Source organism: Pristis pectinata, chromosome 9 (assembly GCF_009764475.1).
Source record: "Pristis pectinata isolate sPriPec2 chromosome 9, sPriPec2.1.pri, whole genome shotgun sequence".
Lineage (NCBI taxonomy): Eukaryota > Metazoa > Chordata > Chondrichthyes > Rhinopristiformes > Pristidae > Pristis > Pristis pectinata.
The window spans coordinates 32,944,622-32,960,598 of NC_067413.1; positions in this window are offsets into that span (position 1 = coordinate 32,944,622).

Consider the following 15,977-nt stretch of genomic DNA (forward strand, 5'->3'; position numbering starts at 1 on the left):
TAGATAAATTTTTGAAAGATAAAGGAACTGGCACAGAAGAGGAGTTGGGAACAGTGTTAATCAACCATCATCATATTGAATGGTGGGGCAGGCTTGAGAGGTTTACTACTGCTCCTGTTCTCTTATGTGTGTTCTATAATTCTGTGAACTCATACAAGACCTCAAGCGTGAATTCAAACTCCATCCTCATTAATTGTCTGAGATTTTCCCAGTTCTTGATTAAATACAAGTGGTAGCATTGCAAAGGGAAAGTTATTGCAGTTGGAATCCACTTTCCCTTGCAAGAAGTGGCTGTTCCAGGTCAAAGGGACTGGTTTTGTTTAATTGGAATTTGGGATTAATTGCAAAAAAAAAAGGAAAAGCATTGTGGTATGTGTTTTAAAAACTGGGTTAATGAGAGGTAAAAATTATACTGGAATAAAGGTGCTGCTGCTTTTTAAAATTTACTAGGTTGTAGTTGAAGACAAATGTGAACTCAATATATCCTAATATATTAAGGAGCAATGTATTTGATTACATTGTGACTTACTAACAAACTCAATCAGATTTATTATCACCGACATACTGTATGTAGTGAAATTTGTTGTTTTGCGGCAGCAATACAGTGCAAGACATAAAAATTACTAAGTTACAAAAAGAAATATTGGTTTATTGGTTTATTATTGTCACTTGTACCGAGGTACAGTGGAAAAACTTGTCTTACAAACCGATCATGCAGGTCAATTCATTACACAGTGCAGTTACATTGAGTTAGTACAGAGTGCATTGATGTAGTACAGGTAAAAACAATAACAGTACAGAGTAAAGTGACACAGCTACAGAGAAAATGCAGTGCAATAAGGTGCAAGGTCACAACAAGGTAGATCGTGAGGTCATAGTCCATCTCAACGTATAAGGGAACTGTTCAATAGTCTTAAGCTGTCCTTAAGTCTGGTGGTACGTGCCCTCAGGCTCCTGTATCTTCTACCTGATGGAAGAGGAGAGAAGAGAGAATGTCCCAGGTGGGTGGGATCTTTGACTATGCTGGCTGCTACACCAAGACAACGAGAGGTAAAGACAGAGTCCAAGGAGGGGAGGCTGGTGTCCGTGATGCGCTGGGCTGTGTCCACAACTCTCTGCAGCTTTTTGCGGTCCTGGGCAGAGCAGTTGCCATACCAAGCTGTGATACATCCAGATAGGATGCTTTCTATGGTGCATTGGTAAAAGTTGGTGAGAGTCAAAGGGGACAAACCAAATTTCTTTAGCCTCCTGAGGAAGTAGAGACACTGGTGAGCTTTCTTGGCCGTGGCATCTATGTGATTTGACCAGGACAGGCTGTTGGTGATGTTCACTCCCAGGAACTTGAAGCTCTCAATAAGTAGTGCAAAAGAGAAATAATGAGGAACTCTGCTGGTGGTTCCAAAAAACAGTTCTATGTAATAGAATCTGTCACTTAATTTGCTGGATTATTATTTATTATGCACATTAAATCTGCACGTGTTTTACTAACAACCAACCCAACTGACTGACTGCAGCTGCTATTAGTTTTCACTTGATTTATCATGTTTGTTGTGAGGGCCATCTAAATTTTTTCAGTTCTACTCTTTTAAACTGCTTTATTTTGCTTGTACCCAATGATGTGGTTTTGTACAAAAATGTGTTTTAGTTTTCAGTATAAAATCTAGTTATATTGTGAACTTGCAAGACTTCAACCAGCGCTCCCAAGCTTAATAATCACCCCTTCACTGCCTCCAGGAGTCTGAGAAATTATCACCAAAGTTTTTCTTTAAATAATGGTGGACAATCCTCTAGGGATGCTTATAACTGGAGAACATTGCCCTTAAAACACTTTTCTATAAAATGGAATTGCTGCAAGAAAAGTTTAATGATTCATGGTAAATAAAACAAGCTGGATCCATTGCATTTAACAAGTTCAAGGATTTATGAATTGAGTAGAGGAAGGATGGAAAGCTGGTAGTGATGGAAATGAGAAATGGCTGCATTAACTCCAATAAAAAGGTAAGAAAAGAATATGCTGCCTTATTACCTTAATGACTGCTTTGTAATGCTTTGATTTTTATTTCTATTTGGCTAATGTTTACTAAAGTCAGCATTAACATAACTATGCCACTGTATCCTGTGTGATAATATTGTAGTTCTGTGTTTACAAAATCACTTTCATTTCCACACAAGTTGGTATTCAAGTTTTATTCACCATTCCTAATTGCACCCAAGAAGGTGGTGAATCACAATCTTGAACTGATGCTGTCCATGTGTTGAAGGTGTCCCGGCAATTTATATTTCAGAAAATTTCCAGGGTGAGACGACATTGTACCTTAGTGTTAGTGTTCCCCATATGGCCACCCACTACATCTTGGACAATAAAGGTCACAATTATTTTAAGGTTATGGCAAAGGACTTTTGGCGAGTTGGTGAATGATACCTTGCATTTTCAGAGCCAGACATTGAAACCACGCTTCGCTATCAACATCACTTAATTACCTAACTATACTTTGTTGGATCATAAGTAAACTTTACAAGGAACCTTTTCAGGTGTATAAGGTTGATAGTGTTTTACTCTGTTGCTACCCGTGCCATTCCGACTATGAATGCTTGCAGCTGATTCTGGTGGAAAAAGTGTTATAATTCATAATCCTGCATTTTTTGTCTTAATTAGCACAAAATCTCAGACTAAAAGTAGATAAGTGGTATTGTTAAAATGAATTGTAACCACCCATATACTTCAAAGTAGGAGAAATTAGTCTTTTTCCTAAGTTTTTGATTTGCTCAGTACATAGAACTGACAAGGATCAATGGGCCAGGAAATTTATCACTTGAGTAACCTTCCGGTATACAGTAAGTGGTTTAATTCATTTGTGAAGTAAACTGTCTAACCTTTTGTCATCGATGCTTATATATTCAACTTGCTTTAGCCATGCTTTTATTGCATTTCTGCAAGCATACTTAACACTGCTGGATGCAATTTTCTTGTTCAAATGTACCGATCCTTTTATTGATCCACACTGATACTTTGCACATCCATTTTGATATCCGATTTCTTTGGAATTCATCTTATTGGAATTAATTTTGACACCTAAAGTTATAAGGAGAGATTGAATTGGTTGAGTTCATTCTCACTGGAATGTAGGAGGCTGAGGGGTAACATAGAAGTGTATAAAATTGAGAGGCATAGATAGGGTAGATAGTCTTTTTCCTTGGGGGAAGTCTTGAAACTAGAGGGCATAGGTTTAAGGTGAGAGGAAAGAAATTTAAAGGAGATTTATCACACAGACGGTGAAAGAGGAAGCTGTAGAGGTGGGTACAATTACAATGTTTAAAAAAGATTTGGACAGGTACTTGGATTGGAAAAAAGTAGAGGGATACAGGCCTAATGCAGGCAAATGGGATTAAGGTAGATACTCTTCATGGTAAGCATGGACGAGTTGGGCTGAAGGGCCTGTTTCTGTGCTGTACAACTCTAACTATAAAATGTTAAGGTTGGTTTTGTGATTTTCCCCAAATATTGTTGCTGGAAATGCACACTTTCTTTTACATATCCTACCTGATCCACCAACTAGCAGGGAGAACATAAACTGAACTTTTATTCATCAACTCAAATGTTTTATCATTTATATTTCTGAATATTTTCTTTTTCACACTTACTGTCTTTAATAATTTGTGAATAAAGCAGTAAATTATAAAACTCCTTGTTCCATCTAGTCCTGCCGTCTTCTGACATTTCCGTAAATACACTGGCTGACATCAATGGTTAAAGATTTGTGACACTTGGAAAATGCACAACATACTTTTTTTAAGAACTAAATTGCAATTTGTGTATATTTCTCACTGTATAAAGACCCAAAGTGATGGTGTTTTCCTCGAGTGTTTTGTTTCAACTTAAAGCTTGGTTGCAATTGTATCAAAGTGTCTAACATATTTTCTAGCTTTGTGTACAGTGCTCTCACTTTTGCAAGTTAACTTTAAAGGTGGGTAGCAGAGAGGTGACCTGGGTTCGATCCTAACCTCGGGTGCTGTCTGTGTGTAGTCAGACCATGGACCACAAGATGTTGGAACAGAATTAAGCCATTCGGCCCATCGAGTCTGCTGATTTTGTTTTTCAACCCCATTCTTCTGCCTTCTCCCCATAACCCTTAACCCCCTTACTAATCAAGAACCTATCAGTCTCTGCCTTAAATACACCCAATGACTTGGCCTTCACAGCCCTCAGTGGCAACAAATTCCACAGATTCACCACCATCTGGCTGAAGAAATTCCTCCTCATCTCAGTTTTAGAGGGACGTCCCTTTATTCTGAGGCTGTGTCCTTGGATCCTAGATGCCTACTAATGGAAACATTCTCTCCACGTTCACTCTATCCAGGCCTTTCGGTGTTCCATAAGTTTCAATCATATTTCCCCCTCATCATCCTTCTGAGCTCAAGTACAGGCCCAGAGACATCAAACACACCTTGTATGTAAAGCCTTTCATTCTCGGGATCAATCTTGTGAACCACCTCTGACCCTCTCCAGGGTCAGCACATCTTTCCTTAGATACATAGCTCAAAGATACTCTCAATCTTCCAAATGCGGTCTGACCAATGCCTTATAGAGCCTCAGCAGTACATTTATATTTATATAAATGTATTACATTTATATATTTGTATATAAATGTAATACATGTATATATAAATGTAATATTTGTATATATATTACATTTATATTACAAATATAAATACATTACATTTATATTTATTCTAGTCCTCTGGAACATAAGGAAGTTTGAACAATCCCCTTGTAATAGTGTGGATATCCCCCCAGGTGCTCTAGTTTCTTCCCACATCCTAAAGGCAAGCAGGTTTGTAGGAGAATTGGGGGAGTTGATGGACACGTGAGAGAAAATAAGTTACACAGGATGGGAATGATCTGAAAGCCAGCACAAACTCAATAGAGGAATGGCTCCTTCTATGTCCTAGGGTGATATAAGAAATTAGTTACATGTGCAAATTAAATAAAGTTGCACATCTGTTGGCAAAGAAACATTTGGGTTCCAAAGCATCTAGAATTTAAATTTACAGCAATTAGTAGAAATTTATCAGCTTTTATAATCTGGCATTGTTTGGCAGTGAGAGAGGAAAGAAGGGTGGATTTCTGGTACATCTCTGTATGTATTGGCACAGTAGTACAGTGGTTAAGTTGCTAGACTAGCACCCAGAAACCTGGACCATTGTTCCAGAAATGGGTTTGAATTTCACTGTGTCTTAGTTTCCAATAGAGTAGCAGCCACCTGGGGGATAAAGCGAGTGTGGAAACTGCTTAAAATGTTAAAAACAGAACCCTGCTGTAACCCAAGGAGGACCTGTACCCTTAAGTGTGCAATGCTCAAAATGCTGAATAAATTCACAGTTTGAAGGAAGTTGTAATTGCCAGGTCCTTTCCTAGAATTTGAGTGTCCATTCTATCAGTGGCTTTTCACAACAGTACATGACTCTAATGAATGAGTCTGTAATATATTGGCTTTGTTAAATTGTTCATTGTAGCCAAGGGGGAATTGTAACGCCAAATTATCGAAAGCATTTTACTACTTCATTATGAATTCATGAAACCTTAACTGACAGGAAAGAAAATTATTTTGCAATTAATTACTAAAGCAGTTTTTTCTGCAATAAAAATGTAAATCCTGTGACATCCACCACATTTATTTTACTATTCCTGTACACACTTTATTTGGATCCAGCAAACGAGAAGATACATTTTGGCAAAGAAGTCTTTTTGAGGTGATTTGCTTTAAGTGTTTGGAATAAATTACATCCATTAAATGTTCCCAAGAGCCATGTTATATTGTCTTTGAATTAAATTAATGCTTTGTTGCTCAGAGGTAAATTAGTTGGCACTCGTGTGATGCTGAGGTTCTGCAAAAGCTGTGAATGTGTCATCTTTCCCTGAAAGGGAAAATGATGGATAAGGCCTTGTAATGGTCTGTCTTTAAGTGGTTGTGTAAAGAACTGTGCCAAAGGGATGACAAAGGTAATTCAGACACGAGAGACTGCAGATGCTGGAAATCTGGAGCAACACACAAAAAGCTGGAGGAACTCAGCAGGTCAGGCAGCATCTGTGAAAGGAAATGGACAGTCAACATTTCAGGTTGATACCCTTCATCAGGACTGGAAATGGAGGGGAGATGGCTGGTATAAAAATGTGGGGGGTGGTGTGGGGGGGAGGGATGGAGCCAGAGCTGCCAGATGATGGGTAGATCCTAGTTTGGGGGGGGGGTGTGATACGCAAATGAGGGAGAGTGGGAATGATGTAAGAAGCTGGGAGGTGATAGGTGGAAGTGTCAAAAGGCTGAAGAAGATTGAATCTGATAAGAGAGGACAGTGGACATTGGAATAAAGGGAGGGAGGTAAGGAGGGAAGCCGAAGGGAGGAATGTGTGGGTGATGGGCAGATTGAGAGGGGAGGGGACGAGATGGGGTGGTGGGATAAGGGGATGGGAAAGACAAAGGTAATTTATTTATTTTCTTTTACAACGGATGATGACCTGGGTATGCTGTGTGGTGTTTGCATGTTCTCCCTGTGACCTTGTCGGTTTCCCTTGCATGCTTCAGCTTCCTACCACATGCCAAAGATGTGCAGGTTGGTAGGTTAATTGGCTGCTGTAAATTACCCCTAGTATCAGAGGTAATTGGTGGGCGTGTGAGTGTATAGATTGCAGGAAAGCAAATGCAGGAATGGGACTGATGGGAATGCTCTGAGAGCTAGCACAAACTCGATGGACTGAATGGTCATTTTCTATGTTGTGATTTAAATATTGGAGAAATATGCAGTTGCTTATTTTAAATTGGTGCACCACTTTCTGGGAAAGTGGATGGGGTAATCCAAATCTCTCCTGAACCCACTGTAAGAATATTGATGCCTCAGACTTCCTGAGAGCTGCTCCTCATCTATGTCTTTCCAGCTTTATTCTGAAGCTGGGTTCCTCTTGGAACTGGTGTGCAGTATGAACTTCCAACCCTTTCCACAGAGTCGTGCTTAAGAAACAAGGGGAATTGAACCTGTACCACGTTTGAGTCCGAGAGTTGGGTAGCACGGTAATGAGCCCTTTAGTACATGACTGTTTTGTCATCTACACTAAACCCATTTGCCTGCATAAGATCTGTATCCTTCTATGCCTTGTCTATTTAAGTGTCTGCCTAAATGTATCTTAAAATAGTGACTGTATCCAATTCCTCCTCCACCTCCATTGACAGTGAATTCAGATATCAACCACTCTGTGTATAAACAAAACCCTTTCCCCTCCGATCCCCTTTACAGGTGCAGCAACTGTATTCATTTCGGTGGAGAGGAGCAGCTCTGAGGGAGAGAGGGAAGTTTCAGGTTATAGTTTTATTGAATTATCTCTTGAAACAATTTAATACAGTCAAGTGCTTTTTAATTATTTTACAAATGTAATTATGTTATAAAGGTATGTTTTTAGTTTTTGATTACTTTTGAATGTTTTGTAAATTTCAGTCATTCAAAGCCTTTTTAACAGCTTTGACAGCCTAAGTGTCGGGTCTGGACAGGGCAGAGTGTGGCCTCTGATCAACAGCTAGTAGAGGGCCAGGTTGTCACAGTGGTTGAATGTGGGCAGGGCGGCAGTGAGTGTGGATAGTGAGCCATTTACAGAGGTGGGCTGGGCAAAACTGGTTTGAAGATATCTATTAATACATAACAATCAGTACCTTGGATATTTGTTAATCTGTGTAAATCTGGACTTTAATGTTCTTTAATGTTATTTTTGTATAATATTTCTGTTCTTTGCACCTTATAGGTCATTTCTAATAGTAACCGTCATTTGTATTCAAGTGTGACTGTTACTGGAAATCAGTTTCCATATGTAGGCTTCAGATAATGTGCCAGGGCAGGTTGGAGGCAGAGTTCCTTCCCACTTTTGGCCAAGGTGGTGCAGTTTTAAATTGTATTTTAAATATAAAGACTATTTTTAAATTATAGTCTTAATTGAACTCTTGGTCTCCCAATCTACCTTGTTATGTCCCTTGCACTTTATTTGTCCACCTACACTGCACTAACTGCAACACTATATTCTGCATGCTGTCTTTCTTTTTACTACTTCAATATAATTATGTATGGAATGGTCTGTCTGGGTGGCATGCAAACAGAAGCGTTTCATTGTATCCCGGTACACATAACAATAATAAACCAATTCCAATTCTGGTCCTTGCATGTGAATTGTTACAGAGTGCCACTAGCAAGTTAGCCGCTATGCATGTTATAGATTTCTTTATCTTCTGATTACATCAGGCCTAATAACAAAATAGTGTGCAGTCATTACATAGGTACACTTGTATTAGCAATGGTAAAATAGTGATATAAATAATTTATTTCGCAACTTAATGGCTAATGTCAAATTTATTGAATTCAGTCTTAAAAGGGGCTATTATGTAGGGTTACCCTGTGCCTTGAGCCCTATGCTGGCTATGTCCTAAGCAAAAAGTCCTCTTAGTAGTGTTGACGTATCTGACTCTATACTGTAATGTGTATGATTAACGCCCAGTCTGAAAATGAAAATCCAAGATGGTTATCACCTTTACATAAATAGCATACTGCTCTGGCTGACTTACGTTCAGTTTGCAAGAACAGATTTCACCTGTTATGAGATTTTGCATTGATTTGTAAATGCCTTATTTAAAGTAAGAGTAATTGAAAACTGGGGCTATTTCGTTTGAAAAAGAATTGTAACCTGGAAATTATATTGAGTGATCTAGAAAGGAAAAAGTTCTGATTTGTGTGCAGATTTTTTTCTGCTAGCATTTAATTCTAACCTGAATGATAATGCATTGTTGTAACATTTACCCCTTGTGTTTTCCTCTTGTGTTGCTAATATTTTATATAATCTGGTTCTTTAGACATTTTGAAACAAAATATTTTTATCTCCACATCTGTTTTGCTGAAAATGACCAAATGTGCTTCTACAATATTCGGAGTTTCTGTGTTAACATTGCTTCAACCCAACATTCCTTGGACAATTAAAGCATGTAAGTACTTGGTAAAAATGTGTTGCTTGATTTTATTAAAACGTGTGACCCTCTTGTTAGGTTTCTTCGTAGAGCCTCAGGATCATGTCCTGATTGTGAAAAGTCATACCACTATAAGACAGCACCTCGGGGTTTCCCTGTGCTGTCAATTTTGTCTTGCTTTGTTCCACGTGATGTCACATTCAATTCTGCTTCACCCATTGTCTGCAACAGAATGCTTCAATAGATTTATTTGGACATCAGTGGTGTAGCGGTTAAGTTACAGGATCAGCAGCCAGAGATCTGGACCACTGATCCTTAAATGAGTTCAAATCCCACTGTAGCAGCTGGGGAATTTAAATTCAATAAAGTAAGTCTGAAATTTTACAAAAAGTAAAGCCACTCAAAAAATGACCGTAGAATTTTTAGATTGTTGTTTAAAACCCACCTAGTTCACTTAATGTACTTAAGGGAAAGGAACCTGCTGTCCTTGAGGATGATCGATGTTGGAGTGACCTTTGTCCTGGAGTGGAGGTGATGTAGGTTGAACAACTTCCCATTTGTCCTGTGGACCAGCTCTACTTCAGCAGGAAGTTCGTTGGGTGGAACATCAACGAGAAAGATTGAGAAAAGTGTTACCAGAGCCCAGTCAGCACTGAGGTTGGTTCCATTGTGGACCTGTTGGTTAGGACCGTGGCCTGCATGCTCATCATAGATGTTAAATGGAGGATGCTCCACTGCATGCTTCAATGAATACAATCTTCACTACCCATACATTCCAAATGAAATGCAGTGAGTAGCATCAACTTTACCTAGTCTTTCTCTGATCTCCTGTTAATCTATCAATCAAATAACTTCAGCAGTTGATCTCTGCAGCAACTCTGGTCTCACCCTACCAGAGATATTTCCTTTGTCCTATCCATCCTTCCTCCACTATCTCTACAACTTAAAACTAACTTGTTTTTTTTCTTTTTCCCAGTTTGGATGAAAGGTCCACCTGAAACCTTCACTCTGCTTTTCTTCCTCCACAGATGCTGCCTGACCTGCTGAGTCTTTCCAGCATTTTATCTGCAGTTTTTTTGATTTTTTACAAAGCTGTATCCATTTCTCTCTGCACAAATGCAACCTGATTGCTTATGTGTTTCCAGCATTCTCCATTTGTGTTCCAGGAAGCACAGTATTTTGTCTTTGTTAAAATGTTACCTCTAGGAGGAATTTGTGTGTTTAACCTGCACCCTGAATCTGGCTTTCATGTGGGGCCCAGTCGCCCTCTTAATTATGGCTCAGATCAGGACAGCACACAAAATCGCTTGTACAGCAGTGGAGAGTTTCTTGAACAAGTCAGTTTATTCAAGCCTGTTGCAGTGTACACTGGGGAGCACTTTGAGAGCTCAAAGATACTCCACTGATCCAAAAGACTTCCAGCAATTTATAGTATTTGCATTACAATAGTTGCATGCAGATTTCACAATTTCATCAATAACCCACTTCTCTTTGTAGTATTTGATCTTTGTTTTATCTCTGCAAAGGTTGCCTCTAACTGCCTGACAAATGGGACTTTGCTTCCTTTGCCAAACAGCAGTTTCCCCCATTCTCCCTGCAATTAGGTGCTCTGGTTTATGGTCTTGGCCTTCTGTGGTGACTCACGATCAGTTGTCCTGCACTTAAGCTGTACTCTAACCTCCATTTGTTTACCTCTGCTCCAGCCTAGCTATGTCCTGTAATATAAACACTTCCCTGCTCTTAGTAGTAGCCTGCTTCTTCCAAATGACCTTTAAGCCATCTCCACTTTTGACCTATTTTCCCATCATCCCTAATTTATATGACACTTAAGTTAACCATATTACTAACTTCCCCAATTTTCTTATAATTCCTAAGATTCCTTCTTCACTTCTCAATGTTCTTCAGACACCCACTCTCTCATTATCAGCCAAGAGGAGAGCAAATATCTGTTACAATGAAATTCAGTGGAAAAAAGCATGCTGCTGCCAAAAAAAAAGTAGCAAATCAACAAAACAGCCAATGGTTACAGAAATTTGGGGCCAATATCCTGCCCACAACAGACAGTTCTGTAGTTTTCACCAGACAATGGCTTCTTACTCAATGACGGAGAGGAACATTGGTGATTCACTGTTACCCTCCATCTTGTGGGAAATGATTTAAGAATGTGAATGAGGTAAATGGAGGTTTTTGACTCGAGTATGGTAGCGCTGCTTTGCATTTATTGTTTGATTTTAAAGTTTTTACAGCACCGTAACAGACAATTTGCGTAGAGGTCTGTATCTACATGTGTTTTCTGCTAAATGGGTATTTTCTTTTCCTGAAGGACAATGAACCATCTGAATCTTTCAGCCAATCGAAAACCCTAGTGATCACTTTGACTGTAACCCTTTTTAAACCAGGGGTTCAGTAGGTTACTGGTTGTCTTTATTGAACTAGAATTCAGAGCCATAGACAAAGAACATGAGTTCAAATGCACTACAGCAGCTGGGATGTTTAAATTCAGATAACTAAAATAAATGTGGTTTATAAGACAGTGGTGACTATCCTGGCCTGGTCTGGCTTTCTTTGTCAGTTTTGTGTTTGGTTGCTGAAGAGGCTTGTCAATGATACATCCCAAAAAAATTCCTGGGATCTTTCAGAGCTGAGTCAAAGAGCACAAGATATAAGAGCAGATTTGGGTCATTTGGCCTATTGAGATTTGGCAAAATTTTTGGCTTAACAGATTTTTTTTCAACCCCATTTTCCTGCCTTCTCCCCGTAACCCTTAACCCCCTTACTATCAACCTCTGCCTTAAGTACACCCAGTGACCTGGTCTCTACAGCGCTCTGTGGCAATGAATTCCACAGATTCACTCTCGTCAGCTTCACCTTTCCTCCTCATCTCAGTTCTAAAGGGACATCCCTTTATTCTGAGCCTGTGCCCTCAGATGTTAGACTCTCCTACTAATGGAAACATCATCTCCACGTCCACTCTATCCAGGCCTTTCAGTATCAAGTAGGTTTCAATGAGATAAGGGAGCAGCGCCCCAAAGAATTGGCTCTTTACAAAAGGACATCAGTTTTGATTTTTTTTTATCATTATTAAAATTTTTTCAGACTGAATTTAAATTGGAAACTGCAGTGATTGGACTTGCACTTGTGCTCTGACTGCATTGTCAGACCAGTAAAACCAGCAGTCTACTAACATCCCAAGGTATTTCCCAGAAACATTTTACCAAACAAAACCTGACATTGATGTGTTAGGATGGATATCCAAAAGCTTGAACAAAGTGCCGGGTTTTAAAGAGCATCTCAGATCGGAAGAGTGGGAGAGACTATGATTTTGGTGGGGGTGGAAAGCTGGAGTTTGCGATTTGGCTGCAGAAGACATGGCCACCAATGAAAATGGGACACACAAGAAACCAAATGTGGAGAGTACAGGGATCACAGAGGCTGCAAATCATAAAGAAGCCATGTAAATGGAGGTCGTACAACAGATAATTTGGGGACAAGTTGCTCCATGGCTTCACCTGGGTACAAAATTGAATACATTAGTCTCTGGTGAGCAAGGCTTAAGCAGTTCATGGGAGACACGAGGCTGCAGATGCTGGGTGTTAGTGACAGGAGACTTGATAGAGGGACAGACAGGAGAGTCTGTGGCTGCAAAAGATGCTAGGATGGTGTGTTGCCTCCTAGATGTCAGGGTCAGGGACGTCTCAGAGCGGTTGCAGAACATTCTTAAGGTGGAGGGTGAACAACCAGAGGTCATGGTGCATGTTGGTACCAACAACATAGGTAGGAAGAAGGATGAGCTCCTGCACAGTGAATATTGGGACTTGGAAGGGAGCCTAAAAAGCAGGACCTTGAGGGTAGTAATCTCCGGATTACTCCCAGTGCCATGTGCTAGTGAAGGTAGAAATAGAAAGAGAAAGATAGTTCAATGTGTGGCTGAGGAGCTGGGGCAGGGATTCAAGTACTTGGATCATTGGGATCTCTTCTGGGGTAGGGGTGACCTGAACAAGAGAGACCAGTTCTATACCAGGACTGGAGGGGGACCAATATCCTGACTGGGAGATTTGTTAGTGCTACTCAGGAGGGTTTAGACAAGGGTTCCGGGGGGGGCTGGGGGCCTGAGCAGTAGAGTGGCTGATGAGAAATCAGGGGATAATACTATTAGTCATAAACTTAGTCATCAGGACAGACAGGAGCACAATAAAAGGGGAGGAAAGACCATTGGTTCAAACTGCATTTATTTCAATGCAAGAGGCTTGACAGATAGGGCAGATGAACTCTGGGCGTGGATTGGCTCTGGGGACTGGGATATCATAGCTACAACAGAAACGTGCTGAGGGAAAGGGCAGGACTGGCAGCTCAATGTTCCAAGATACAGATGCTACAGGTGTGACGGAGGTGCAGGTAAGGTAAGAGAGGAGGGGGATTTGCCTTCTTGATGGAAGAGGACATAACAACCGTCCTTAGGATATTCTCGGGGGATCATCCAGTGATGCCGTATGGGCAGAACTTTAGAAATAGAAAAGGGATGGTCACTCTGATGGGATTGTGGTATAGCCCCCCCCCCCCAACAGTCAGCGGGAATTGGAGGATATACGTAGAGAGATTGCAGCTAGTTGTAAACATAAAACGGTAGTGTTAGTGGGAGATTTTAACTTCCCTAATATTGATCGGGCCAACCACAGTGTAAAAGGCTCGGATGGAGTGGAATTTGTGAAATGTGTCCAAGAAAGCTTCCTTGATCAATATGTAGAGGGACCTACTAGAGAGGGTGCAACACTGGAACTGCTCCTGGGGAATGAAGTAGGGCAAGTGATAGAAGTGTCAGTCGGTGAGTACTTTGGGTCCAGTGACCATAATTCCATTAGTTTTAAAATAGTTATGGAGATGGATACGGCTGGTTTACAAGTTAAGGTCCCAAATTGGGGTAGAGCAAATTTTGGAGCCATTAGGTGGAGTCTTGCAGTGGTTGATTGGGGAAGATTGTTTGCAGGGAAAGGAATGTCTGCCAAGTGGGAGGCCTTTAAAAATGTGATGCCAAGAGTTCAGGGCCTGCATGTTCGTTAGGGTGAAGGGCAAGGCTCGCAGGTTTAGGGAACCCTAGTTGATAAAAAGGTATTGAGGCTCTGGTTAAGAAAAAGAGGGAGGCATACACTGTGCATAAGGAATTGGGAATTAGTGAATCTCTTGATGACTACAAGAAGTGCAGGAGTACACAAGAGAGAAGTTAGGAGGGCAAAAAGAGTATCTGAGAAGTATCTGGTTGGCAAGGTGAAGCAAAATCCCAAGAGATTCTATAGGTATATAAAGAGTAGAAAGGTGGCTAGGAGAATAGGTCCCCTTGAGGATCAGCATTGCTGCCTGTGTGTGGAACCAAAGTAAAAGGGTGAGATTTTTAATAACATAGAACAGTACAGCACAGGAACCGGCCCTTCAGCGCACCATGTTGGGCTGAACTAAATTAGTAATCGAATGCACAATTAATCCCTTCGGCCTATATAACGCCCACATCCTTCCATTTCCTGCGCATTCATGTGCCAATCTAAGAGCCTCTTGAATGCCTCTATCGTATTTGCCTCCACCATCACCCCTGGCAATGCATCCCAAGCACCCACCACTCTGTGTTTAAAAAAAAAACTTGCCCCGCACATCTCCCTGAACTTACCCTCTCTCACCTTATATGCACGTCCTCTGGTATTAAACATTTCAACCCTATGAATGACCATTTCTCTTCAGTTTTTACTGTGAGAAAACAATGGAAACTACGGAAATGAGTGGTGTTGTCTTGGACCACATACGAATAAGTAAGGAGTCGGTATTGGAGGCCTTAAAGTGCATTAAGGTGGATAAATCCCCAGGGCCTGACCTAGTGTATTCTTGGACCTTGTGGGAAATTAAACAAGAAATTGTGGGGGCCCTTGCAGAGATTTTTGTTTCATCTTTGGCCACAGGTGAGGTTCTGGAGGACTGAAGAGCGGCTAATGTGCTACCATTGTTTAAAAAGGGTAGCAAAAACAAGCCAGGAAACTAGAATCTAAAGCCAGAGTCTGACATCCATGGTGGGTAAATTGCTGGAGGGGGTTCTGAGGGACAGGATCTACCAACATTTGGAGAGAGGGGGTCTGATTCCGGACAGTCAGCATAGCTTTGTGCATGGGAAGTCTGAAAAATCTCTTGGAGTTCTTCGAGGAGGTAACCAGGAGGGTAGGGCAGTGGATGTTGTCTATATGGACTTCGGCAAGGCCTTTGATAAGGTCCCTCATGGCAGGCTAGTGTGGAAGGTTAGATTGCATGGGATCCAGGGGGAGATCCAGCAGATTGGATTCATAATGGGCTCAGTAGGAGGAAGCAGAGGGCATTGGTTGACAGTGGTTTCTCAAACTGGAGGCCTGTATCTAGCACAGGGACCATTGTAATTTATATAACAATTTGGATGTGAATGTACAAGGCATGGTTAGTAAGTTTGCAGATGATAGGTGTTGTAGAAGGTTATGAAAAATTATGGGGGATCTTGATCAGCTAGGTATGTGGGCTGAGGATTGACAAATGGCTTTCAATCCAGTTAAATGTGACCTATTGCAATTTGGGAGATCAAACCAGGCGAGGACTTGTACAGTGAATGGTAGGGCCCAAGGGAGTGTTATGGAAGAGAGGGACCTATGGGGGCAAGTGTATAGTTTGCTGAAAGCAGTGTCACAGGTAGATAGGGTGGTGAAGAAGGCGTTTGGCACACTGGCCTTCAGTCAGGCCATTGAGTATAGGAGTTAAGATCATGAGCATAGACAGGGTGAAAGTACATACTCTTTTTTTTCCTAGGGAGGGGGTGCCAAAAACAAGAGGGCATAGGTTTAAGATCTAAGGTGAAAGATTTAAAGGGACGATATCTTCATGTGCATTTTTGGAATGAGCTGCCAGTATTAGTGGTTGAGGTGGGCACATTAGCAGCACTTAAAAGCCATCATGGATGGAGAGGTTTAGAGGGCTATGGGCCAA